Source organism: Tursiops truncatus, chromosome 9 (assembly GCF_011762595.2).
Source record: "Tursiops truncatus isolate mTurTru1 chromosome 9, mTurTru1.mat.Y, whole genome shotgun sequence".
Classification (NCBI taxonomy): domain Eukaryota; kingdom Metazoa; phylum Chordata; class Mammalia; order Artiodactyla; family Delphinidae; genus Tursiops; species Tursiops truncatus.
In genome coordinates, this window is record NC_047042.1 from 51804747 (window position 1) to 51832442 (window position 27696).

General features: G+C 37.2%; 1 long non-coding RNA gene across 2 annotated transcripts in view; it reads left to right on the forward strand.

Moving 5' to 3' along the window:
- LOC109548610 (uncharacterized) overlaps positions 1-27696 on the forward strand; it is a 133003-nt gene that overhangs the window by 94561 nt on the left and 10746 nt on the right. For both annotated transcript variants that reach the window (XR_004528124.2, XR_012333985.1), the window contains exon 6: positions 11169-11376. This is a non-coding gene — a long non-coding RNA (uncharacterized lncRNA). The remainder of the gene's footprint in view (positions 1-11168; positions 11377-27696) is intronic.

A 27696-nucleotide genomic window follows, 5' to 3' on the forward strand; every position in this document is an offset into this window, starting at 1 on the left:
GGGAGTGCCGAGGAGCCGGGGAGGAGTCTCCCGCGTGGGGAGAGCGCGGCAACGCGGAGCGCCGAGAGGGCCAGCAGAGGGGCGGGGAGTCTGGGCGGCACGGTTCCAGCTTCGCGCTCCCCGCCTCCACCCACCCCCAAACCTTCTGGGAGCTGCCGCGTATCCGCCCTTGGCCTGCGCCTCCCTGCGGGGCTCTCCCAGGGTTCCTTTTGAAGCCTCTCTAGAACAGCTGAGCCCACTTTTCTCCTCCACTGCGTGAGTGCTGTGTGGTCGCCTTTCCACTCTAGACTTTGCTTTTTATTACACTCCCACCCCCTTCCCCACTCAATTCCTGACAAGTCTCCAAGAAACTGCGCTTTTTATCCTGTACGTGTTCTTTCCCTCACCTCTACCCACCCAAATCATCTTTTGGATGGACTGCGTCCTTGGAGTAAAATGTTCAGAAATGCCCTTTCGTGAACCACATTTAAAAACTCCCTGGGATAGGAGAAGCCGGCGGGCTGCATAGTAGTTTGTTAGCTTTGACCTTTACTCTAGCTGGTGGCGCTCGAGCTTTGGTGTTGGGGAAAAGACGGTTAGGCCTGGCGGTCAGGATACCTGGGTTCCTGAGAAAGACATTTAACTGCCAGGGCCGCAATGGCCTTGAGCGTTCAGAGGATTCCTGAGGTGTAAGGCCACCTTTGGTTTGGGGAGTATGTAGATTTTCTCCCTGCAGATTGCCAAATAGTCAGGTATCCTTTATTTTTTGTGCTGAAGATGTAAGCAGAAGCAAGATATCTTTATTCTCAAATATAAAATCAGTTCACTGAAGATTCTCAAATTTGGGGAATTTGTTTGCATGCATTAGTGAATCCCCATTTCAGCAAATTTAAGTTTAAAAAAAATCTCTCCCGGTGGTTTATTAACCAGGAAAAAAAACTCTTGAAGTCGGTCTTGGATCGATCTTGGACACTGCACTTTCCCCTCTGTAGTCTATAGAGAGATTAACCTTTGCAAATGCTGCTTTGGAAATACATTCTTTGTTTGACTTGACATGTGCCCCCTCCCCCCCCACAAATATTATCGAGGTTTGAAGTTTAGACAAGCTACCTTTCAATGGTGTGTCATGATGTGGCAGCATTGGCATCTGGTAAAATTCTTTGCACTTTGCTAAGTGGAAAAAAATAATTAAATTTTATGTCAATTTTTATTATTTTTGTTTCAACACTACTCTGAAATAATGAAATTAGCATCTTTATAGCACTTCTGTAGGACAAGTGGAGGAAATTCATGAATCTTAGTAGTTGATGAAAAGTAGCTTTCCTATGTTCTTAAAAAATACAATAACATTATATCAATTTCACAAGAGGTTATTAAAAAATAAAGCATTTTTTAACCTAAACTATAAATTATTGTATAATACAGGTAGGAAAGCTATATATTTTAAATATTTTTAATAACTGTCATAACATGGACTATTCAAAAAAAAAGTCAAGTTGTATGTGAAATCACTTATCCTAAAAGAGAATCAATGAGTCAATAATTTGCAATTTCCAGAAGGAATGTCTGCTCTTCGTACTTGAACTATTAAAATAAGAAGACATCCTCGAAGGAAAATCTCATGTCACCAAATGTGTTCCACAAAATTGTTGGTATTTATGCAAAGCATGATTCCTTTCAACAACTTCTTCCATGGTTACTGTCATTTTTACTACAGTTTTCAGTTGGAGTTTCAGAGTATAAAAATGATTTTGCAAGATTTTACCAGGTCATGATGTGCTCTCTGAGAAATCTCTTTAGTTCCCTGAAGTAGTAATGGGTTCCCCTGAAGTGCAGCAATAATTTATTAAATGGATCTCTAGTGGCCTAGAGGTTTTTATTTTTTTAAATAGATCTTTATTGGAGTATAACTGCTTCACATTACTGTGTTAGTTTCTGCTGCACAACAAAGCAAATCAGTCATATGCATACACATGTCCCCATATCCGCTCCCTCTTCAGCCTCCCTCCCACCCTCCCTATCCCACCCCTCTAGGTCATCGCAAATCACCTATCTCCTTGTGCTATGCTGCTGCTTCCCACCAGCCAAATATTTGACGTTCCGTAACGTATATATGTCAATGCTACTCTCACTTCGCCCCAGCTCCCCCCTCCCACCCCATGTCCTCAAGTCCATTCTCTACGTCTACCTCTTTATTCCTGCCCTGCAACTATGTTCATCAGTACCATTTTTTTTTTTTAGATTCCATATATATTTGTTAGTATACGGTATTTGTTTTTCTCTTTCTGACTTACTTCACTCTGTATGACAGACTCTAGGTCCATCCACCTCGCTACAAATAACTCAATTTCATTTCTTTTTATGGCTGAGTAATATTCCATTGTATATGTGTGCCACATCTTCTTTATCCATTCATCTGTTGATGGACACTTAGGTTGCTTCCATGTCCTGACTATTGTAAATAGTGCTGCAATGAACATTGGGTACATGTTTATTTTTGAATTATGGTTTTCTCAGGGCATATGTATCCATTCAGCCAGTCTGTGTCTTTTGGTTGGTGCATTTAATCCATTTACATTCAAGGTTATTATCGATATGTATGTTCCTATTACCATTTTCTTAATTGTTTTGGGTTTGTTTTTGTAGGTCTTTTTCTTCTCTTGTGTTTCCCACTTAGACAATTTCTTTAGCATTTGTTGTAACACTGGTTTGGTGATGCTGAATTCTCTTAGCTTTTGCTTGTCTGAAAAGCTTTTGACTTCTCCATTGAACCTGAATGAGATCCTTGCTGAGTAGAGTAATCTTGGTTGTAGGTTTTTCCCTTTCATCACTTTAAGTATATCCTGCCACTCCCTTCTGGCCTGCAGAGTTTCCGCTGAAAAATCAGCTGAAAACCTTATGGGGATTCCTTTGTATGTTATTTTTTATTCCCTTGCTGCTTTTAATATTTTTTCTTTCAATTTAATTTTTGTTAGTTTGATTAATATGTGTCTTGGTGTGTTTTTCCTAGGGTTTATCCTGTATGGGACTCTGCTTCCTGGACTTGGATGACTATTTCCTTTTCCATGTTAGGGAAGTTTTCAACTATAATCCCGTCAAATACTTTCTCAGTCCCTTTCTTTTTTTCTTCTTCTTCTGGAACCCCTATAATTTGAATGTTGGTGCGTTTAGTGTTGTCCCAGAGGTCTCTGAGATTGTCTTCAATTCTTTTCGTTCTTTTTTCTTTATTCTGCTCCTCAGCAGTTGTTTCCACCATTTTGTCTTCCAGTTCACTTATTCGTTCTTCTGCCTTGGTTATTCTGTTACTGATTCCTTCTAGTGTATTTTTCATTTCAGTTATTGTGTTGTTCATCTCTGTTTGTTTGTTCTTTAGTTCTTCTAGATATTTGTTAAACATTTCTTGTGTTTTCTCAATCCGTGCCTCCATTCTATTTCCAGTATTCTGAATCATTACTGTCATTACTCTGAATTCTTTTTCAGGTAGATTGCCTATTTCCTCTTCATTTATTTGGTTTTGTAGGTTTTTACCTTGCTTCTTCATTTGTGACATATTTTTTTGCCATCTCATTTTTTTTTTTTTTAATGAGTGGGATTGTGTTCCTGTCTTACTGGTTGTTTGGCCTGAGGCTTCCAACACTGGAGTTTGTAGGCTGTTGGGTAGAGCTGGGTCTTGGTGCTGAGATGAGGAACTCTGTGAGACCTCATTCCGATGAATATTCCCTGGGGTCTGAGGTTCTCTGTTAGTCCAGTGGTTCAGACTTGTAGCTCCCACCACAGGAGCTTCAACCAGACCCCCAGGTGATGAACCAAGATCCCACAAGCCACGTGGGACAGCAAAGAAAAAAAAAAGAATAGTAACAAAGTAAAAAATAAAATTAGACTAGGAAATTAACAGATATGTTAGAAAGAATATAAAAATACAAATATAGATGAATCAACAACCAGAAGGTACATCAGTATCACAATAGTAAAAAAGAGGAGGAGGGAAAAGAAAAAAATATATAGAAAGAAAGAAAAAAAAGGGGGGGCATGGCCTTGGCTGTGGAGGGTGGGGCCTAAGCAAGGGTGAAGTTTGGGCAGTGGACGGGGCCTATGCTTAGGACTTTTCCAGCCCTGTGGGCTGTGGGGGGTGGATCTTAGGCTCAAGGAACAGAAGGGGCCCCAGGCGTGCCCCCTACCCCTGGTCTCAGAGGGCGGGGGACCTCCTCTGGGAGCCCAGCAGGCTTCCTGGGCTCGAGTGGGCGGAGCAAACGCCTTCTGCTCCTCTCCCGCTCCTCTCAGATGTCTCCTACCTCCTGCCTTTCCTGATCTCCCTGGCCTCCCTCCTTTGCCCCCAGGACCCACTCGGCCTGGAGGGGGGTTTGGAGGGCAGGGGACCGGCCTGGGAGCTCAGCAGTCTCCCTGGCCCGAGTGGGCCAGGCGATCGCCCTCCGCTCCTCTCCAGCTCTTCCTGGAGAGTGCCTCCTGCCTGCCTCTCCTGATCTCCCCTGCCTCAGAGGCGCCAATCCTGTCTGACCTACAGTTCTCCTCACCCCTCAGTCCCTCCACATCCTACCGGTTCACTTGGACGTTCCTCCCATCTCCTTGGGCATCAGAGTCTCCCACCATTGGCCGGCAGGCACCCTAATTGTGGGGAGATGCCAACTCCGTGTCTTCCCACACTGCCATCTTGACTCTGCCGCTGGTCTAGAGGTTTTAACACAAATTTTTCTTTGAAGTTATTATACAATTGAATAACTTTAGAGTCGTAGTTTCCAAAGTGTGTAACTTCAAGCCCTTGTCCCTCAAGATGCTCCTCCAAGTAATACATTCACTACAAAAGTATTTATTGAGCTCCTGCTGTATGCCCTGGCTGAGGCATTAGGAACAATGGTGAAGAAGAGAGATATACTTACCTGTCCTGTTAGAATTTATAGTTCGGTGGAGAAGACAAATTAGTAAACAAGTGCAAATGAGGTTTACACAAATTTGTTTATACAAGTAAAATAAATGTAAATCATGATGAAAATAACAGACTTTGAAGTAAATAATATGAAGAACCTCTTTCTTTTAGAGATTCACAATGCATATCAGTGGATTAAAGGCTCTGAGGACTTCGACCTAAAAACATTTGCTTAACATCTTCCCAACAAATTCCCAAATTTTTTTTAGCACTGAATCTTTGTAAGCAATGCTATTAATAAAATAGAACCATATTTGTGGAACAGTGCTTTTTGAAACCAAAGAATCCAATAAACATAAAATTCTGTTAACATTACCTTACATTTTTTGCCAAAGCACATTCACAGATTTTAATAAATTTGTATGTATATAATCTGTTTGAAGTAGATTGAAGATAAAATTATATACAAACATATACATATATTAATAAATTTTAATAGATTTATAAGAATATATTTTATAGATTTTGTCTGAAGATAAAATGATGTAGACACATTTATAAATCTATTAGAGTATATGAGTATATATCTGTATAAGATAGATATTTTGTAGCTAATGTTGTTTCATGAATGGATTTCCATATATCAACATAGTCCAGATGCTTATAATTATTAGTTGCTCTGTAGTCCGTAATATTGGTGTAGAATTATTTTCTTAACCCTCAGCTTTAGGATAATACATTTTCTGACTCTTTTGCTATTGTAACTAACACTGCCTTAACTTCTTTGAAAAATTTAGTCTCTGTGATATGAAGTGGAGGGAATATTTCTGATATCAGTATTTTATTAAACATTTAAAATGTATATTTTTTAATGATAAGCTTCAAAATTTCAGTAGAAGCAGATTTGATTCTGGATCTCATAGATGACCACTTTATAACTGAGTACAAGTATGCAATTTCAGAACCCATGTTTTTTGCATTTGTCATTGCATTGGTGCCTAGCAGTATCACCCTGTCAAAGCCTAATGAGAGAACTCACAGCTGAACAATAAAAAGACAACCCAATTATAAACTGGACACATGATTTGAATACATATTTCTCCAAAGAAGATATGCAAATGACCAACAAGAACATGGAATGATGCTCAGCATCATTAGTTCTTAGAGAAATGCAAATCAAAATCACATGAGGTATCACTTCACACCCACTAGTATGGCTATAATCAAAGTCAGTATTATAATATTAAGAGTTGATGAGAAAGTAGAGAAATTAGAATCCTCATACATTGATGATGGGAATGTAAAATGGTGCACCTATTCTGAAATAGTTTAACAATTCTACTCCTAGGTATATACCCAAGAGAATTGAAAACATGTCCTTAGGAAATCTTGCGCTCAAATGTTCACTGCAGTATTATTTATAATAGTTCAAAAGTGGAAACAACCTAAACGTCTTATCAATTGATAAATGTACAAATGAAATGTAGTATATTCATATAATAGGATATTATTCAGACATTATAAAAATAAATGAAGTACTGATACAGACTACAACATAGATGAATCTTGAAAAATTAGTTCAGGTGAAACCTGCCAGACACAAAAGCCCATATATTTTATGATCCCATCATATAAAATGTCCAGAATAGGCAAATCCATACAGACAGAAAATAAATTAGTAGTTGTTAATTTACTGGCTGATGGAAAAGGGAATGGGGAATGACTCCTTAATGGGGAGGGGATTTCTTTTCGATATGATGAAAATATCCTGGAATTAGATAATGGTGATGGTTGCACAACTTTGTGAATATACTAAAAACTACTGAATTGTACACTTTAAAAGAGTGAACTTTATAGTATGTGAATTATATTTCAATAATAAAAAATAGTATCAGGAATTGTCTAAAAAAATTTAATGAGCAAATATAGACTTAGTTTCTAACAAGGCATTTGCTTCTAGCGAAGACCAAATAACATTAATTTGTGCTCTTCCAAGGTATATTTAGCAGTTGACAGAAGAGAAAAAAGGGATGGGAGAAATTAGTCACTATCCAGCTCATTTTAACTAAAACTTTTTTTATTACGTAAATTACAGGTATACAATATAGTGGTTCACTATTTTTAAAGGTTATACTCCATTTGTGATTATTATAAAGTGTCAGCTATATTCCCTGTGTTGTACAGTATATTCTTGTAGCTTATTTTATACCTAATATTTTGTACCTCTTAATCCCCTACCCCTTTATTGCCCCTCTTTCCTTCCTTCTCCCCACTGGTAACCACTAGTTTGCTCTCTATATCTGTGAGTCTGCTGCTTTTTTGTTACATTCAACAGTTTGTGGTATTTTTTAGTTTCCACATATAGGTGATATCATACAGTATTTGTTTTTCTCTGTCTGGCTTATTTTGCTTAGCATAATGCCCTCCAAGTCCATCCATGTTGTTGTGAATGGCAAAACTTCATTCTTTTTTATAGCTGAGTAGTATTCCAGTGCATATGTGTGTGTGTGTGTGTGTGTGTGTGTGTGTGTGTGTGTATACCACTTCTTCTTTATCCATTCATCTGCTGATGGACACTTAGGTTACTTCCATATCTTGGCAATTGTAAATAATGCTGCTATGAACATTGGGGTGCATGTATCTTTTTGAGAGCTCATTTTAAGTATGTTAAACCAGAAGATCTACGAAGTTTCAGTCAGTACCACACTCACATTACAAGCAGCAATTTAATTTCTGTCCAACAATATCATTCTTCATACTCAGTTGTCTGTGAACTTTTTGTGAAACCCAGGTCTCCACTGACCAGTTGTGTCTTGATTTCCCCATCTACTAAATGAATATAATAGTGCCCACCTAATAGAGTTGTTGTGAGTTTTAAATGAGTTGCTATATGTAAAGTGCCTACTACCCATTAACTAGTATATATGTTAGATATTACTTAACAAACTTGCACATTTGTTTTGGTTTCATAGTTACATACATGTTCTAATCGTAAGAAATTTACACGAAGTTTTGTATTTGAACGTAATCATGTAATTTTTAAAAGAGAAATTTAAGTCAACAATGTGGCCATTGAGAATTTTTCCCCCTTCTTTTTTCTTTAAAAGGAGTTCGTACTTTACTCAAATTTGAGAATCACTGGTCTAGAATAAACTTGGGCTTTTTTTCTCTCTCTGTATACCACTTTGTACCCTCTAATACATCACAGGTATCACTCTGCAGTCTTAAAAATTAATAAGGATCAACCATACTCAAGCGCAGTTGTCTTGTTAGTAAGGTTTTAGTTCAAATACTACTGGGTAAGTGAAAAAGGTAGCATGTTGCATGCAAATTTGTGGACTAGGAGTTAGAATGTCTTCAACGACTTATGTAAGCCTTTAGCAAGTTGCTTAACCACTCTTGGCCTTAGTTAGAGTGTCTTTGAAATAAAGGTTGGCTTTCAGGAATTCCCCGGTGGTCCAGTGGTTAGGACTTGGGGCTTTCACTGCCATGGCCTGGGTTCAATCCCTGGTCAGGGAACTATGATCCTGCAATCCACATGGTGTGGCCAAAAAAAAAGATTGGCTTTCAAGTCCCTTCAAGGTCTAAAATTTTATGACATTTTCAGTATACCTACTATTATATTATGATAAGTTGTTATGTACACCTAGTACTTAAATACGAAATGTGCCTTTCAAGGGGCCAGACTTTCATTTGGTATCATTCAGTTGGGAGTTTCTAGGTGTTGTTCTGTCCTTTTCTCATTGCCTGGTATCAGTTTGAATACACAGTTAAATTCCCCAAAGTAGCAGAAGAGAATATAGTCAGAAGGACAAGTTATAGTGATTACTTAAAGATTGTAAAATTAACTGGAAAATTCACACTTGGCTGCGTAGGATTAAAGAATCATTCCTGATTTTCTTCCACTTTTTTTAACTCATCATATTCTTTTGATGCTCTTTTGGGCACCTTTACCAGCTCTACGTCAAATGTTGTAGAAAGCACTTGTGGTAGCTGGTCTCCAAAGATGGTCTCCCTTGAATTATACCTTCTAGTATTCATACTGTTGTTCAAGATTCCTGGGTTGGCCCCATTTAACAAATAGAGTACAGTAGTGGTGATGATTTGTAATATCTAAGTCTGGATCACAAAAAAGCCTTGTAGCTTCTGCCTCGGTCTCTTAGAGCTCTTGTTATAGGCGAAACAAGTAGCCACTTAAAATTTACCTTAGACCACCATGCTGTGAGAAAACTCAACCCAGGCTCATAGAGAGGCCATAGGAAGGGACAGATGCCTGACCAGCCTACCCAGTTAAAGTGTAAATCATGTGAGTGAAGAAGCCATCCTTGATGTCCAAGGCAAGCCTTCAGATGACTTCAGCCCCATCAACTACCTGAGCAAAAGCATGAAAGTCTCCAAAATGAGAATCACCAAGCTGAACGCAATCAATTTACAAAACTGTGACAGAAAATAAGTTGTTTTAAGCTGTCGATTTGGCAGAAATTTGTTATGCAGTGATAGATAAGCTTGTTTAAGGACCCAAAAATGCTTATTTTCTCTTTTGATCAAGAATATCTACTTTAGGGACTTCCCTGGAAGTCCAGTGGTTAAGACTTTGAGCTCCCAATGCAGGGGGCATGGGTTCGACCCCTGGTTAGGGACCTAAGATCCCACATGCAGCACAGCTGGGCCTAAAAAAAAAATCTACTTTATATCCCTCTCATACGAACTCTTTTAAATAAAGTACAGCCATACTTTTTTTCAGTAGACAATTTCCTTCTTTGTTTCAGTTTTAAAATTTTTTATTTATTTTTGGCTGAGTTGGGTTTTCGCTGCTGTGTGGGGGCTTTCTCTAGTTGCAGCGAGTGGGGGCTACTCTGCGTTGCGGTGCGCGGGCTTCTCACTGCAGTAGCTTCTCTTGTTGCAGAGCACGGGCTCTAGGTGGTCAGGATTCAGTAGTTGCAGCACACGGGCTCAGTAGTTGCAGTGCGCAGGCTTCAGTAGTTGTGGCACACAGGCTCAGTAGTTGTGGCCTGTGGGCTCTAGGGCGCAGGCTCAGTAGTTGTGGCACATGGGCTTTGTTGCTCCACGACAATTTCCTTCTTTGTTTCATTATTAAAAAAAAAAAATCTCAAAGACATTATTTCACAGTTTCATGTCATTTCATCATCTTTTTGATGCCTGGTTTAAGATGCATTTTCCAGGAATAATTGAGTCATCATCAACATTACGAATCCTGTTGTTAACACCCATGAAAGAAACTTGCTTTAAGAAACAAAACCCAACTGCTCTTTCTATAAACATAAATGTTTGACCCTTATGACTGTAAAAGGATCAGAGAAGATTAGGAGTGGGAGAGATATTAAACAGGAGTCTATTTTAATCTGTTTTCATTATTTTTGACATTGTATTTAACCTAGGTCATTTATTTTAAAACACATTTAAGTAAAATTGAAATGTCATTTAAAATGTTGGAATTTTATAACTCTAAATCCAACTATCTCTAAAAAAGAGATTGCCATTTATTTTTATACAAATGTTTTAAGAACTGACAAAGTGCTTATAAATAACAAAGTGTTTTATAATACTTAATTTCATACAGTACCACCAAAATAAATTCTATTTAGGTCAAAGTGTTAAAATTTAAAGTTTTATTTTTAATAAAACGTAAGTTGAGGGGGAATGTTTGCTGTAAGTTTAAAAGATTGATGTCAAATATTTAAAATAGCTCATACAAATTCAGAATAGAAGCAAAAGTTTAGGCTCCAATAAATGGACAAAAGAATTGAATGAACATTTTAATAAAGAAGAAATAAAATTGTTTAATAAACAGAGACACTGGGAAAGATACAATCTACGGGCTTTCTATAATCTCTTTATTCTTTTCCTGTTTATTAATTTTGAGCAATTAAGTATTCACCTCTCTAAGCAAGTCACCAAAGGTTTTACCATTTAAAGGACCTTTTTAAAGTTTGCAATAAACTTTGTTAAGGCAAAAAGTAAGAGGTAGGCCATTGGCTTAAAAATGCCAAAGACGACATTTCTCTTATTTTTATTATGCAATTATTTAATAAAGGAGTTACCAGACTTCCAGTATTCAGTATATTTATATACTGGGCCTATTGTTTCCTAGATTATTCTACTCCAGTAAATTTACCCATTTTATGAGCATCTATATGTTTTGAGTCATCTTTTCCAGAAGCGTGTCATTAAGAGGATTCATGTTTATTTTTAAACATTAACTAATAACTTTTATTTTTTGTGTTTTTTCAAACTATTGATTTATTCAACAAATATTTATTGAATGTTCTTTTTGTGTCTCTCTAAGGGGCTGGGGACACAACAGACAAAGCAGATCCCCGCCTTCGTGAAGCACGCATTGGCGTCTCAAATATTTAAACCACGAATTCACCAATGGAGTTTGAGTAGTTAGAAAAGAAAAGAATTCCAATGATTGAGCTTTGGAACATTCCAACGTCTGGTGCTGAGAGAGATGAGGAGTAAAGGACAAAGGAAATTAAGATGCCACTAATGAGGTAAGAGAAAAAGTGGGACCGTTGAGTGCCCTGGAAGCCAAGTGAAAAGAATATTTCAAGGAAAGGGGTGTAATCAGCTGTGTCAAGTGCTTTTGTGTGATCAAGTAGGATGAGAAATGAGAACAAGATTGAAAATGTGAAGGTCACTGATAACTTACCCCGTGGGAGTTGGTTTAGAGAAGGGGAGTACAGAAACTGGAGACAAGTCAAAGAACGGGCCAATCCAAGTATAGACAACTCTTCTTAAGACTTTTGCTGTAAAATAAAGAAGAGAATTGGAGTGGTGACTGGAGGAGAAAACAGGGTCCAGAGCCAGGAACATTTTATGATGGAAAAAAATTGTATACATAGGCTTATGGGGACGATCCCATAGAGAGTAGAAGATGGATGATGCAGAACATAGAGTGGAGAGTTGCTGGAGCCAGGTCATTGAGAAGGCAAGAGGGGATGGATTTAGTGCACAAACGGTGGACTTGGCCTTTCCTAGGACGATGAACAGTTTATCCTCAACAGAAGAAAATGTGCTATCGATGAGTCCAGATGCAGTGAAGTGGCTAGATGTTGTGGATGAGCTTGGGGAAGTTCTCCCCTGACTGCTTCTTTTTTCTCAGTGCTATAGGAAGCAATTGTCTGCTGAGGGTGAGGATGAGGGAAAATGAAACTTTGGGAAAGGAGGGAAAGGCATGAAAAATGGGACAGATAGCACATAATAAGAAGGTAGAAATAGGTATAAATGTAACAGTAATCACCACAACTATGAATGGAATAAACTTTCCAATCAAAAGGCAAAATTTTCAGATGGGATTGAAACAAACATTTATGCTATTTACATAAGTCAGATGTAAATTGCAAGAACAGAGAAAAACTAAAAATTAAGGATTCAAAAGGCGTACCTGTGAGATATCAAGTAAAAGAAACATGATCTAACTATATTACCAGGTAAAATGACTTTAATGAGAGTTATTACATAATGATAAAATATTCAGTTCACCAAGAAGATAAAGTAATTCTAAATTTTATGTCTCTAATAATGTAGCCTCAAAACATAATATGACAGAACCACAAAGAGATTTTTAAAAAATTTACCACCACAGTAAGAGATTTTAGCACAATTTTTGAGCAATTGAATCTTTAATTAAAATCTTTTTATAAAGTAAAACATAAACAGCAAACAAATAAAATCAGGCACAGGAGGCTTTCCTGGTCAGTTATCCAAACATTCAAAGAACAGACCAATCCAATATAACACAAACTCTTCCAGAAAACAGATGAGAAAGAATGTTCCCCAACTTGTTTTATGCGGTTAGCACAACCTTGAAACCAAAGTTAGTAAAAAACAGTACAATTTTATTTTTTAATTTAATGTAAAAATTTTTTAAAAATGAACAAACTGATTTGCTTGATAGCAAATTTTAAAAAAGATAATACATTATGATTAAGTTTATTACAAGGATGTTAGATGATTTAACATTAGAAAATATATTACTGTATTGTAATTCACTATACTAGTTCAAAGGAGAAAATCATATGATCATCTCAATAGATGCAGAAAAAGCATTCTGCATAACTCTATTCATAAAAACAATTTAGCAAACAGAATAAAAGGGAACTTTTAAAACTGAAGCATAGGGGCTTCGCTGGTGGCACAGTGGTTAAGACTCCACCTGCCAATGCAGGGGACACGGGTTTGAGCCCGGGTCCGGGAAGATCCCACATGCTGTGGAACAACTAAGCCCTAGCACCACAGCTACTGAGCCTGCGCTCTAGAGTCCGCGAGCGACAACTATTGAAGCGTGCATGCCTAGAGCCTGTGCTCCGCAACAAGAGACGCCACCGCAGTGGGAAGCCTGTGCACCGCAATGAAGAGGAATCCCCTCTCACCGCAACTAGAGAAAGCCCGCGTGCAGCAGTGAAGATCCAGTGCAGCCAAAAATAAATAAATACAATAAATAAATTTAAAAACAAAAAAACCCTGAAATATAGTTGATTTACAATATTGTGTTAGTTTCAGGTGTACAGCAAAGTGATTCAGTTATATATAGAATTTTTTCAGATTATTTTCCATTATAGGTTATTATAAGATATTGAATATTGTTCCTTGATACAATAAATCCCTGTTGCTCGTGTATTTTGTATATAGTAGTGTATACCTATTAATTTCATACTCCTAATTTATCCCCCCCTCCCTTTCCCCTTTGGTAACAATAAGTTTCTTTTCTATGTCTGTGAATCTGTTTCTGTCTTGTGCATAGATTCATTTGTATTATTTATTTTTATTTTTTTATTTTTTGTAAATGTTAACTCCATTTCTTTTTTTTTTTTTAATATTTATTTATTTATTTGGCTGCACCGGGTCTTAGTTGCGGCACGCAGAATCTTCATTGCTACATGCGGGATCTTTAGTTGCGGCACGTAGAATCTTTAGTTGCGGCATAAGAACTCTTAGTTTCAGCATGTGGGATCTACTTCCCTGAGCAGGGATCAAACCTGGGCCCTCAGCATTGGGAGTGCAGAGTCTTAGCCACTGGGCCGCTAGGGAAGTACCTGTATTATTTTTTAGATTCCATAGATAAGTGAGATCATATATTTGTCTTTCTCTGTCTGACTTACTTCACTTAGTGTGATATTCTGTAGGTCCATCCATGTTTCTGCAAATGGCAATATTTTATTCTTTTTTATGCAATATTATATGTATATTATATATATATGCAATGGAAAATATATATATATCACATCTTGTTTATCCATTAATCTGTTGATGGACACTTCAAATAGTGTGCTGTAAATAGTGCTGCTGTAAACATTGGGGTGATGTATCCTTTCAAATTATCATTTTCATCTCTTCTGGATATATACTCAGGAATGGGATTGATGGATCGTATGGTAGCTCTATTTTTAGTTTTTTAGGGAACCTCCATACTGTTTTCCATAGCGGTTGCACCAATTTACATTCCCACCAACAGTGTAGGAGGGTTAAAAGGAAACGTTTTTAACCTACCTTTGGGCCTGCGCCCAGCACTTCCTAATGTAGTGTTGAAAGCATGTCCTTAAATAATGAACAGGACAAAGATATCCTCTATTCCCATCACTGCTCAACATTGTACCTGTAGTCCTAGCTTGTGCAGTAAGGAAATAAGAAGAAATAAAAAGTATAATGATTAAAAAGGAGGAAACAAAATTGTCATTATTCATAGATGAAATACAGTTGACTCTTGAACAACAGGGGATGGTCAAGGGGGTTAAAGGTGGAGGTTCCACTTCAACACAGTGGGATGTAAGCTCTCTGTATCCATGGTTCCTCATCTGTACGTTTAACCAACTGTGGATCATGCCATATTATAGTATGTACTTATTGAAAAAAGAATCCATGTGTAAGTGGACCTGCACGCTTCAAATCCCTGTTGTTCAAAGATCAACCGTAATTTTACATAGAAAACCCGAGAGTCCACAGATAAAGTATAAGATTTAATCAGAGTTTAGCAAGATTGCTAGATAAAAACATCAACATACAAAAGTCAATTGTATTTCTATGTAGCAGCAATGAATAGTTAAATAATGCAATTAGGAAAGATACCATTTCTTATAGTAACCCCAAGCACCAAGTACCTACTAATAGTTAATGAAAGTTAAGCAAGCTCCTTATGGAGAAAAGCATTAACTGTATTGGAAAAGGAATTAAAGAATATCCAAATGAACATAAAGATCTTCCATAATCTTGGCTAAAAGAACTCAGTATATTAAAATAGCAATTCTCCCCCAATATATCTATTTTTTCAATGTGATTCTAATGGTTGTCCCATCAGGGTTTTTCATGGAACTAGACACATTAATTCTAAATTATCATGGAGGAGCAAGAGGTCAAGAATAGTCATGAAATTCCCAGAGAAGAAGAACAATATAAGATGATTTGCTGTTTCAGATATCAAGGTTAACATAAAGCTGTGAAAATTGTTTAACACAGGGTTAGGCAAACAGACCAAGGGAATGGAATAGAGAACACTGAAACTGACCCAGGCATAGAGGAAAAATTTGATTTGTACCAGTGCTTGTATGTCAGTGGGCTGTTGTTTATGTTAATTTATAAAACATCATTTTTTGAAAAAAAGAAACTGTACTTTCCTCCACAAAAATCAAGTCTAGGAAAAATGAAAGACTTACTCTGAAAGGAAAACTTGAAAATACAGGAAAATATCTTTAAAGAGGAAAACATAGGAAAATATCTTTGTAACCTTTGAATGAGGATAGATTTATTAAATAAGACACATAAGAAGATGAACCAAAAGAGTAAAAAATTTATCCATTTTACACTAATATTAAAACTCCTCATAATCAAAAGAAACCATGGAGGGACTGAAAAATATTAGTTGCATTGCAAAATGGTATTTGCAGTGTGTAAGCAAATGATTAGTATCCAAAAATAAAAACTGTATGAATTAATAAGAGCAGCATCCATCCAAAAGAAAAATGATCAAAAATATGTGCACAGTATTCAGCCTGGCAATACCATTCCTGTTATATGCCTCCAATACTTTTGTCTCTGAACCTATTTACACTCTTAAAAATTATTTGAAGAACCCCAAAGGGTTTTTGTTTCTGTGGGTTATATCTGTCAACATTTATTTATAAATACTTATTTCGTGTCATATAACAATAATAGATAATTACATGTTAATGTAAATAACATTTTTATGAAAAATAACTATATTTTCCAAAACAAAAGTGAGAAAAGTGGCATTGTTTACATTTTTTCAAATTTCTTTAATGCCTGGCTTAATAGAGCATGGTGTCTACCTCTGAGGATGGGGGTGGGGAGTCAACTATAACAAAGAAGGGCACTTAGGAGACCTCTGAGACACTAGCATTTTATTCTTAAGCTGATGTCTGCTGCATGAGTGTTCATTTCATTAATAGGATTTTAACTACGCAGACATATTTCATACAAATTTTATTTAAATATAATATAATTTAAAACATATATTTATAAGGTAATACAAATCAGTTCAAAATGACAAAGCAATATTAGAAACACATTGGCTTTGAAATGGAAAGTGAGAGCTTCAGGTATGGTTTGATCCGGAGTCCATATCTACAGCTGGGGAAGAGATCATTTTCCTTCAGAGCACAAAGACTACATTGGGAAAGGCTGAATACCAGAATGAAGAACCACTGAAAGAGGAAGAGTCTAGGCAGGGAAAATTAGTAAATGTCCAGAGCCACAAAACATAAAACAAGTGTCACAAATACTTCAGTTAGCATTTCTCATCTTGCACTCAACTTTTAAAATGCTTGTTTTTCCTGTTTGACTTCTGCTAACCTGGATTTCTAGCTGGAATGAAACTTATTAAGAGGTATAATTATTTTATAATATCCCTCAATTATTTTGTACCTGTAACAGTCCAACTTATGCTTTAACTTTTTGCTCAAAAGATATTTTGGTTCAATAATAAGCACTCCTTTTAAGTGTGGTGACATTCTGACTGAGAAATAGTCTTAAAAGCTTGTTAAAATAGTGACTGCTGTGCCTTGTATTCCAGATATTTTTACAAGTCATAATTAGGATCATATTGACTTTGAATGTAATTGCAACTTTAATTTATTTTATCTTATTTAATTTTTCATGTTTTTCTAGTTTTAAAACTGTTATTATAATAGACAACTTTCCCAAGCTAATTATTATTATTATTTTTTAAACAAATTTATTTATTTTATTTATTTATTTTTGGCTGTGTTGGGTCTTAGTTGCTGGGCGTGGGCTTTCTCTAGTTGAGGCGAGTGGGGGCTACTCTTTGTTGCGGTGTGTGGGCTTCTTACTGCGGTGGCTTCTCTTGTTGCAAAGCAGGGGCTCTAGGCCCATGGGCTTCAGTAGTTGTGGCTCGTGGGCTCTAGAGCACAGGCTCAGTAGTTGTGGTGCATGGGCTTAGTTTCTCCATGGCATGTGGGATCTTCCCGGACCAGGGCTCAAACCCGTGTCCCATGCATTGGCAGGCAGATTCTTAACCATTGTGCCACCAGGGAAGCCCCCAAGCTAATTATTATTATCACAGTTTATCATTTCTTTTGAATAATTGTGGATTTAAATAATTTAAAATTTCCCCTTTAGGTCCAAAAGTTTTAAAGAAAATTATTCTTTTTCAAAATTTTTAAATTGAAGTATAGTTAATTTTCAATGTTGTGCCAATGTCTGCTGTACAGCAATGACTCAGTTATACACATATGTACATTCTTTTTTTATATTCTTTTCCATTATGGTTTATTCCAGGATATTGGATGTAGTTCCTTGTGCTATACAGTAGGACCTTGTTGTTTGTCCATTCTAAATGTAATAGTTTGCATCTACCAACCCCAAATTCCCAGTCAATTCCTCTCCCACCCACCCCTTGTGGCAACCACAAGTCTGATCTCTATGTAAAGAAAATTATTCTTGATAGTAATCTCTCAAGACCTTAAACAGGTTAAATGCTATGTAATTTAATGTTTTGTTCATGGCTCAGGGTCATTAGGAATGTAAATTACTTTGTAATAATTACAATAATTTTAAATGCAAGTAGCTGTTTGTTTCTATACTTGAGATTATTCTAACTGGTGAGTGTAAATTTTTTATGTTTTTTAAAAATTGTATTGTTTTATTGGAATATAGTTGTTTTACAATGTTTTGTTAGTTTCTACTGTACAGTGAAGTGGAGTTCCCTGTTCTATACAGCAGGTTCTCATTAGTTATCTATTTTATACATATTACTGTATATATGTCAATCCCAATCTCCCAATTCATCCCACCCCCCCCTTCCTCTCTTGGGGTCCATACGTTTGTTCTCTACATCTGTGTCACTATTTCTGCCTTGCAAACCAGTTCATCGGCACCATTTTTCTAGATTCCACATATATGCGTTAATATAGGATATTTGTTTTTCTCTTTCTGACTTACTTTACTCTGTATGACAGTCTCTAGGTCCATCCACATCTCTACAAATGACCCAATTTCGTTCCTTTTAATGGCTGAGTAATATTCCATTGTATATATGGACCACATCTTCTTTATCCATTCATCTGTCAATGGGCATTTAGGTTGTTTCCATGACCTGGCTATTGTAAATAGTGCTGCAATGAACACTGGGGTGCATATATCTTTTTTTTTTTTTTTGCGGTACGCGGGCCTCTCACAGTTGTGGCCTCTCCCGTTGCGGAGCACAGGCTCAGGATGCGCAGGCTTAGCGGCCACGGCTCACGGGCCTAGCCGCTCCGCGGCATGTGGGATCTTCCCGGACCGGGGCATGAACCCGTGTCCCCTGCATCGGCAGGCAGACTCTCAACCACTGCGCCACTAGGGAAGCCCCATATATGTTTTTGAATTATGATTTTCTCAGGGTATGTGCCCAGTAGTAGGATTGATGGGTCCTATGGTAATTCTATTTTTAATTTTTTAAGGAACATCCATACTGTTCTCCATAGTGGCTGTATCAATTTACGTTCCCACCAACAGTACAAGAGGGTTACCTTTTCTCCACACCCTCTCCAGCATTTATTGCTTGTAGATTTTTCTGATGATGCCCATTCTAACCAATGTGAGGTGATACCTCATTGTAGTTTTGATTTGCATTTCTCTAATGATTAGTGTTGTTTAGCATGTTTTCATGTGTTTTTTTTGCCATCTGTATGTCTTCTTTGGAGAAATGTCTATTTAGGTCTTCTGCCCACTTTTTGACTAGGTTTTCTGTTTTGGTCTTTACTCTCAACATGAGCTTTAATTTTCTGAAGCTGTTAATATGCCAGCACCTAGCAGCAAAACTTTTCTAAGTTGTTACAACTGAAGTGCTACAAACTGATAAACTAGTTAAAAGCGTGACATAACCATATCAAAAGTATCTGTGAATAGGCTTTGAGTAAAGTTCTCACAAAAAGGAAGTACTTGAATTTTAGAGCAAAGTTTTTTTAATTTTATTTATTTATTTGGTTGCGCCAGGTCTTAGTTGCAACAGGTGGGTTACTTAGTTGTGGCTCACAGGCTCCTTAGTTGCGGCATGCAGGCTCCTTAGTTGTGGCATGCGAACTCTTAGTTGCGGCATGCATGTGGGATCTAGTTCCCTGACCAGGGATCAAACCATGGCCCCCTGCACTGAGAGTGCAGAGTCTGAACCGCTGTGCCATCAGGGAAGTCCCAGAGCAAAATTTATGATACCCCTTTTATTTTTTATTTATTTATTTATTTTTGCGGTACTCGGGCCTCTCACTGTTGTGGCCTCTCCCATTGCGGAGCACAGGCTCCGGACGCACAGACTCAGCGGCATGGCTCACGGGCCCAGCCACTCCACGACATGTGGGATCTTCCTGGATCGGGGCATGAACCCGCGTCCCCTGCATCGGCAGGCGGACTCTCAACCACTGCGCCACCAGGGAAGCCCCCTGATACCCCTTTTACATCACAACAGTTTTAAAATTTTTACTTATAATTTTCCTTCTTACCAAGTTTCTAGTTATCTTTTACATAGTTAAAATTTCTAAGGAATCCTATGAATATGGATTGTTTTATAATCAAGAAAGAGTACTAAATATGAATGAAAATGCTGAATTGTTTCAGTTATATATGATTTTACCACTGTAATGTTTAAATTCTATACTTCCTGCTCATAATGTTGACTTTAAGCTTTATTAGTTCCTTTCTAAACTATCTGTGATTTCTGTTTAAAAAGATTCTGTTTTTAATTGTCTCTTTTTCTTCAAAAATTATTTTAGTGATTTTTTATTTCTCATTTTATATTAAAACTGTTTTGTTGGTGCTCTGAAACTTTCAAAAATCTCCATTGTCTGTAGGACAAAACACAGACTACCAAAACTCTTCTCTAGTGTATTCCCAAATTACCTACCTTCTTTTACCAAGCATATCCCTGTCTAAGCTCTCTTTTCACATCCTATTGGTCTAGAATATGTCATTTTCAGTCCTATTTCCTGGTGAGCTTCTACTAAATTACCTGCCTGTACTAAGTGATCCACTGATTAGATCCCTTTTCTTTATGAGACCTTTCTTGAGTTCTCCCAGCCCACACAAAACTCTCTCCTCTAATTATGTATGACACATTATCCTTACTACGGACGTAGATCTTGCATGCTGTTTTGGGTTGGCACTCTTTCTAGAGTAACCTTTGGATGATTTTATATATCTATAACACTTAGTTCAGTGTTTATCCATAATACCTAGAACACTGTCTTAGTAGCTACTTGGTAAAGATATAAAAATGGGTGGGTTCTTTTCATTTAGAGTACACACCAGTAGTCTACCTGGGAAAGTTCTTGTCCTTTCATGATGAAGTGGTGTGGGTTCCCTTTTGGCGAGGAATCCTGGCAGGCAGAATACTGTGAGTACACGTTTCTACCAGGAAAGCAAAATACAGACTGCGAGCCAAAACTCAAGTAATTCTGGCCAAAGACATAAATAGCCAAATTCCTTCAGAAATAGTTTCCTAGAAGCCATTTGCATTGACTGTGCTTTGCTCCAAACAGCCTCCTTTAAAAGTGTAAATCTTTAAAACTGTGGTGAATCTAATCATTGCAGATTGATAGCTTGGAGTAGTAGTGTTTAACTGTTGACTAAAATCATCTAGATTATTGCTTCCGTAATTCAATACAGTTTGGAAAGTCACAATTCATTTTCTGCAGATATGTGGTTGAAAGTACACATCTTTTTAGAACTGGAGTACCTTCTAATTTCTGAACAGTCTTTCCTCAAGTGTGGAATTTGTTGAACCTAGGGTGCAGAAGGAATTAAAAAAATATGTGAGTGTCATTGTATAGTGATTAAAGAGTCAATGGAAACAGCATTTTTCCTTAACGTGTACATTGATCAGAAAGTTGAATTCCTAAACTGGGTTAAAGACATTCATATCTTTAAATACCCAGAGGTGTACAATCAAAATCAAATAAACAAGTGTTTATTAATTGCAAACCAAGCCTTACATGGGATGAAAAGATATCTAAGCCATAATCTTTGTTTCTTAAAGTTTGCAATCTAAATAAGTAGCTATAGGTAGATAATGTGTTATTTATTGAATGAATTCATGATAGAATAAAGCAGTACATCATACTTGCCAAAGAATGATACAACAAAAATATTATCACCAGACAGAAAGGGAGAGGAAGTTCCTTCAGGCTGGGATGAGTATAGAAAGCTGTATGAAAGTGAACTCAAAAGGTGTACTTGAAGAATGGGTGGACTTTGAATAAGGGAAGAAGAGAGAAAAAGACATTCTTGGAGATAAGGAATGAGAACAAGGTGAACAAGGCCATGGAGTCAAAGCCATTTTAGGAGGAGAGTGAGTAAATTGGTTTTTCAGAGAGGTGAAAAATTATAGATTAGACTAGGAAAGGAGTTTGGAGTCAGATTGTAGAAGAGTGTGAATGCCAGATTAAGGACTAAGGACTTACCTTATAAGCAGTGAGGAGCTATTTAGAGAAGATTTTGATAAAAGAAACAGCTTAATCCAAGTTGAGTTTTAGGAAGATTAATTTGTTAGCCATGTGCCATTTGCAAAGGAAGGCAAAGAGGCTTAGAAGACTAATAAAGCAGTTCAAGTGTGAAGTAGAACAGAGGACATATGTAATTTTTCTGTCCAGCATCCCCTCTTTTCTGATTCAGTGGTTTAGGTGGAGATGACACCATTCTCCCTCACGAGCTATAGGTAGGCAGATGACCCTGATGTGCTCAATTAAAGGAGTCCATTCCTCTGGTCATAATTATTGGTTCATGAACGGGCACACACTCTAAACGGAGCCAATTAGCATTATCTCTAGAGCTTTTTTTCCTAGACCTATCGGGAAAGATACCCACTTCTTCAAGGATCCTAACATTGTCAGTGGTCATCTTTCCTGCCACATTGTGTGGTTGCCAGCCTCCAAGATGGTCCTCAGTGTTCCCTCCTGATGGTCATGACCTGTATAATCTCCTTCCATATTGTATTAGAGCTGGTCTATATCAGAAGTCCCCAACCTTTTTGGCGCCAGGGACCAGTTTCGTGGAAGACAGTTTTCCACGGACCGGGGTGGATGGCTCCGGGATGATTCAAGCACATTACGTTTATTGTGTACTTTATTTCTACTATTATTACGTTGTAATATATAATGAAATAATTATACAGCTCACCATAATGCAGAATCAGTGGGAGCCCTGAGCTTGTTTTCACTTGCCACTCACTGATAGGGTTTTGATATGAGTCTGCAAGCAATTGATTTATTATGGTCTCTCTGCAGTCAAACCTCTCTGCTAATGATAATCTGTATTTGCAGCTGCTCCCCAGCGCTAGCATCAGCGCCTCAGCTCCACCTCAGACCATCAGGCATTAGATTCTCATAAGGAGGGCGCAACCTAGATCCCTCGCATGCGCAGTTCACAGCAGGGTTCATGCTCCTGTGAGAATCTAATGCTGCTGCTGATCTGACAGGAGGTGGAGTTCAGGAGGTAATGCGAGCGATGGGAGATGAAGCTTCGCTCGCTCACCTGCTACTCACCTCCTGCTGTGTAGCCTGGTGCCTAACAGGCCATGGACCGGTACCAGTCCATGGCCCGGGGGTTGGGGACCCCTGGTCTATACGATGAATGAGTATACAGCAGAAGTGATGGTATGTTATCAGTGAAACTGGGTAGGGACAGAAGCTATAGATTCCAAAGTGGAATCAAGTCTTGGTAAATCAAGACAATTTTTAGATGGAAGGGAACACAGAGTTTTTTAGTTTGACAAACAGTTATATCATTAACAGATGTAGCAATGTCTGGAAAGGGGATTTGTTGTTGTTGTGGGAGATGGACAGGAGGAGATAAGGAAATTATTTTCAGGTTGAGACTCTGGATAGCAGCATTAGGAACAATGGCTGGTATTTATAGAAATAGATTGTCTCACAAAATAGTGAGTTCTCTGTCACTGTATGATTCCTTATTGAGAATGTTAGAGACTGGACTTATTATAATAATATAGCATCTAAAGTCACATCCAAGCAGATGATTTGATTTCTATTAGCTGTTAGACACACACTCAAAAGAAGGGATACTAAAAATAAGTGGAGATGATAGCCATAATCTCTCCTACCATAGAGCTCTTAACAGTTTTTTCCCTTGTTTCTCACTTGTTGCATCAGGTGAATTATAATCTCTGTTGGAGCGTACCGAGTTCAGTAGACAGACCGGAACCAAGATCAGGGGACTCGTCACAGCCATCTCTCAACTTTGCAAATTATTTTGGTTCCATTCTCACTTGATTCTATGCTGTATAAAACTGGCCATCTCAGAAAATACTCAGAAAAACAGAGAAAAACAAAAGATACCCCAGCAAATTGACAAACCTATATGTCTTCTTTCCATTGGAAATGATTTTATGTCCTGTAAATATCTTTCCTATATTGCTCAATACACTCAAATCCCCCTTTTCGTTAATTTTCTTTTCTTTTTAAAAAAGTTATCATCTATTCCTTTTTTCTGAAAAATTTTCCATTTTCTTTAACATAACGACAAAGCAAACAAAATACATTGCTTGGAGAAAATAAAACAAAAATGTAGAACGAGGAAATTAGACTAGACAATTCTGAAGATTCCTTTTAGCTCATAAATGTAAATAGCAATCCTAAGTATTGATATTTTGTATTCAACAGCACTGAACTCCTTTAGTAATAGTTAAAATTTTTTTAATGACACAATTATACAAACTATGTTTTTCAATACTTTTTCATCAGATTGTTGTAAAATTCTGTGAACATTTAAAAGGCATTTATGGGCTTGAAAAAGCTAACGTGCTTCTCTATTAAGCATCTTATTCATAAGAAGCCAAATCTTGATATTCAATAGGATATGTGAAAAAAAGCAAACAAGGAAGTGGGACAATGAGAAGAAAACAGGTTCATCAGATTCTTGACTCGTTCTCAGCCTCCCTTTACCTCTCACCTTGGATTCACTGAGTACTTGTTCTTTCAAGTCTGGAAAAATCTCTCCTGCTTGTGAGATCCGGTAGGTGCCTACTCTGGAGATTTATTGTTTACTTTGCTTGCATCCAGTTGAATATTTTAATGAAAACTGGAGCCTTCCTTAGAAAATATTTGTTTTGACAAGTGGGAAAGGATTAGCAAAAGCATTGATAATTTGAGTGATTTTGTAAAACCACACAGCAGAGTTTTTCATCACTGGAAAGACACTTAACATATTAAGGTTTTCTTATGCCATCTAGGAACAACAGAAAGACCAAGCTGTTGCAATTTTCACTCATCAATTATTTGATGAAAGCAAGGGAATTCCCAGACAGCCATTTTTAAGTACGCCGCAAGGCTAAAGGGGCTATTTGACTTTTAAATTCTGTTTGTGTAAACAAACGCAAACCAAGACCCAAATCGTGGGTCAGTTGACCTCAAAATTTTCCCTTCTTGATATTGTTCTTTTCCTCTGTCCCTCCCTGCAGCCTCCCTCCTCTTATTGACAGTTCTTCTTACCATAAGCTATTATAATATAGAAGGTATTATCTTTCCAGATAAAGGCAGAATGCCAAAGTGGGAGGCAGAATTTTGGCAGTATTCCTCTGTCCCTCCCTGCAGCCTCCCTCCTCTTATTGACAGTTCTTCTTACCATAAGCTATTATAATATAGAAGGTATTATCTTTCCGGATAAAGGCAGAATGCCAAAGTGGGAGGCAGAATTTTGGCAGTATTCCGAATTTTCTGAAAGACAATGTTCATTCTTCTTCCTTTATCTCCTTAGAAGTGAAAAATAAATCTCACTAGCCTTAATGGAACAAATTTAGCTCAGCTCTCAACAGACAATGTGTTCTTTTTTTCTATAGTCACTTCAGGGGGAAGATTCCTGAGCCTTCATTGTACAAGACTGTTTAAAAAATATTTTTCTCTTTCTTTTGGTATGACTTGTGCAGTATACAAGTGTAACTGAGTAATAAAATTTTAGTTTTCATGTTACAAATCTGGTTGCCCTAATTTAAAATTATATGTTGAATGATGAAAATTAAGCATTTAGTTGCCAAGGGAAAAAGGAATTCTATCTTAAAATTGTTTAACTACACAAGCTTGGTGTCTTTACCACTCATATTTTCCATCCAGAAAGTTGTCGGGAAAACCATTCCCCCTCTACTAGAGATATTGCACAAATGTAATGAAAATCTAAAATAATTTTGGTTTTCACTGCCCTTTTCTTATGAATTAGTCACAGTTTCTGTGTTATTCTTTGAAAAGAACCAAAGGATGGATTTTGTCAAAAGATTACTATGAAGAAGGAAATGTGGTTTGGGATTGACTAATAGAAATATGAGAAGAAGGTAAGATACTAGCTATATGAAAACAATTGGCCTTAAAGAAAATTCAGAAAGACTTGATTTGCCTTGTACAGATAAAGACATTTTATTTTATAGCCTATGTGATACAGATTTAGGAAACTTTAGTAGGTATGGCATTTAGGTATGCCTAAAACTTAGACACTAACCGACTATTCTGTATTTGAATTTCAAGTTTTTAAAATAATATTCAATGAATTTTACACTAGATTTACTTTTTGGTAGATTAAAAAATAATTTTTTAAAAAGAAGAAATAGTGTCTCTTAATTTGAAAGCATGTCTCACTATCTTGACTAGTCCATGGGATTTTAATGATTATTCTGGGGTTGCTTTTGAAGAGGAACTACTGCTAGAGATATTGCTTAACTTTTATCCATAATTTCCAGGGATCTGAAAACCAAGGAAGTCATGGTGGTGACTGATGGGTGTGTCAGACTGTTTGTGTCTGTCCCAATAGAATGAAGTATTTAGTATTATAGTCATGGAACAAGGTCCAGATGTGAGTTTTCAAGTGGCTGTTTTCCCAACACTATTACACACCTCACCCCTTTGGTAACCTGAAGCAAGATCAGATTTACTGCCTTTGGCTGGTGAGCTTGTTAAGCCAAGAATGAGGATTTCTGCAGAGAACAGAGAGATTTGCTCTGTTGTGAGTCTCTGGACTCTTCACCAACCCTTCCAGTGGCACAAATGCACACCCTTCATCACAAAGGAGACCAAACACAAGAGTGTAGAAAGATCAGTGCCAAGCTCTCAAGCATGACACAGTGGCTACAAAATCAAGCAGCCTTGGATCTCAGACCTTGTTCTGCCACCTACAAGTGTGTGATTCCGGAACAGCCTCCCCTCTCTGGCCCCAGTGGTGTCTACAAAATGAGATTCATGGAGGATTTATGTTATGAACTTACGCTACATATTTAGAATTACAGAAATTATTTTGGATTAGGAATATGTAGACAGTAGAATGTGATCTTATAAACTCTGCTTCTTATGTGAGATGGATTTCGTATGAAAAGTTGCGTGATGGGGTATTAACATTTTGGCACCAGTTCATTGACAGCCAGGACCAGAATAAGTGCCTTATTCCTGCCAGAATGTGAGGCATTATGAGGAAAGTGATAATTTTAGTAGCCTTAGTTCATTATTAATGACATCCCTTCTGGCAATACTATCTACTGCCTAGCTTTTTTCTAGAGCCAAATTTTAGGAATATGTGTAACCACCCACTCTCTCTTCAATTGCTTGGAACCTAGATACTTTTCCCTGAAGTAATTAGTCTGTTTTTTCTCTATGGAAGGTTTTGGGATTTTTTTCCTTATCCTTGGTAGCCTGAAAATTCACCAAGTTTGAATAGGTATAGATTCCTGAGCTCCCTCACTCCCTAATTCATCTTAGAAAGCCCTTTGATCTGAAGTCTAGTGTTTTTCTGTAGCTCCAGGAAATTTTCTTTTATATTTATTTTCACATTTCCATTCCATGCTTCTGAGGACTTACATGAGAGGTATTTCAAATCATCTAGATCTCTTTTCCATGTCCCTTAACTTTTCTTTAACATTTTCCTTTTTTTTTTTTTTTTTTGTACTGCATTCTGGGAGGAGTCCTCAGTTTAGTCTTTTAGTTCTGGAAGTTGGTCCTTAACTATATCTGTTATGGAATTCAGTTCCTCTACTAATATATTTTTTTTCCTTTTTGAATCCTGAATGTAAAGAGTTGTCTAGGGCCATACCACCCTGAATGTGCCCGATCTTGTCTGAGTGTAAAGAGTTGACTTAATTATAACACCTTACTTCATAGTGCAGTGTTATCATTTGTCCAGGTAAGAATCTTGTTTCACTCATTTATTTTTCTAAACTTCATCCCTGATTTGCATTTTCATTTTCCCCACCACTGTTTCTATTTAGTATATTTGATATGTGTTCTTAAATATGCATGTATTCTTGCATGCCCAAAGGTATTTTGTTGTCTTCTGTGTGTGCTTTTCTCCTATATTATACAATATTGTGCTATGCAGTTTTA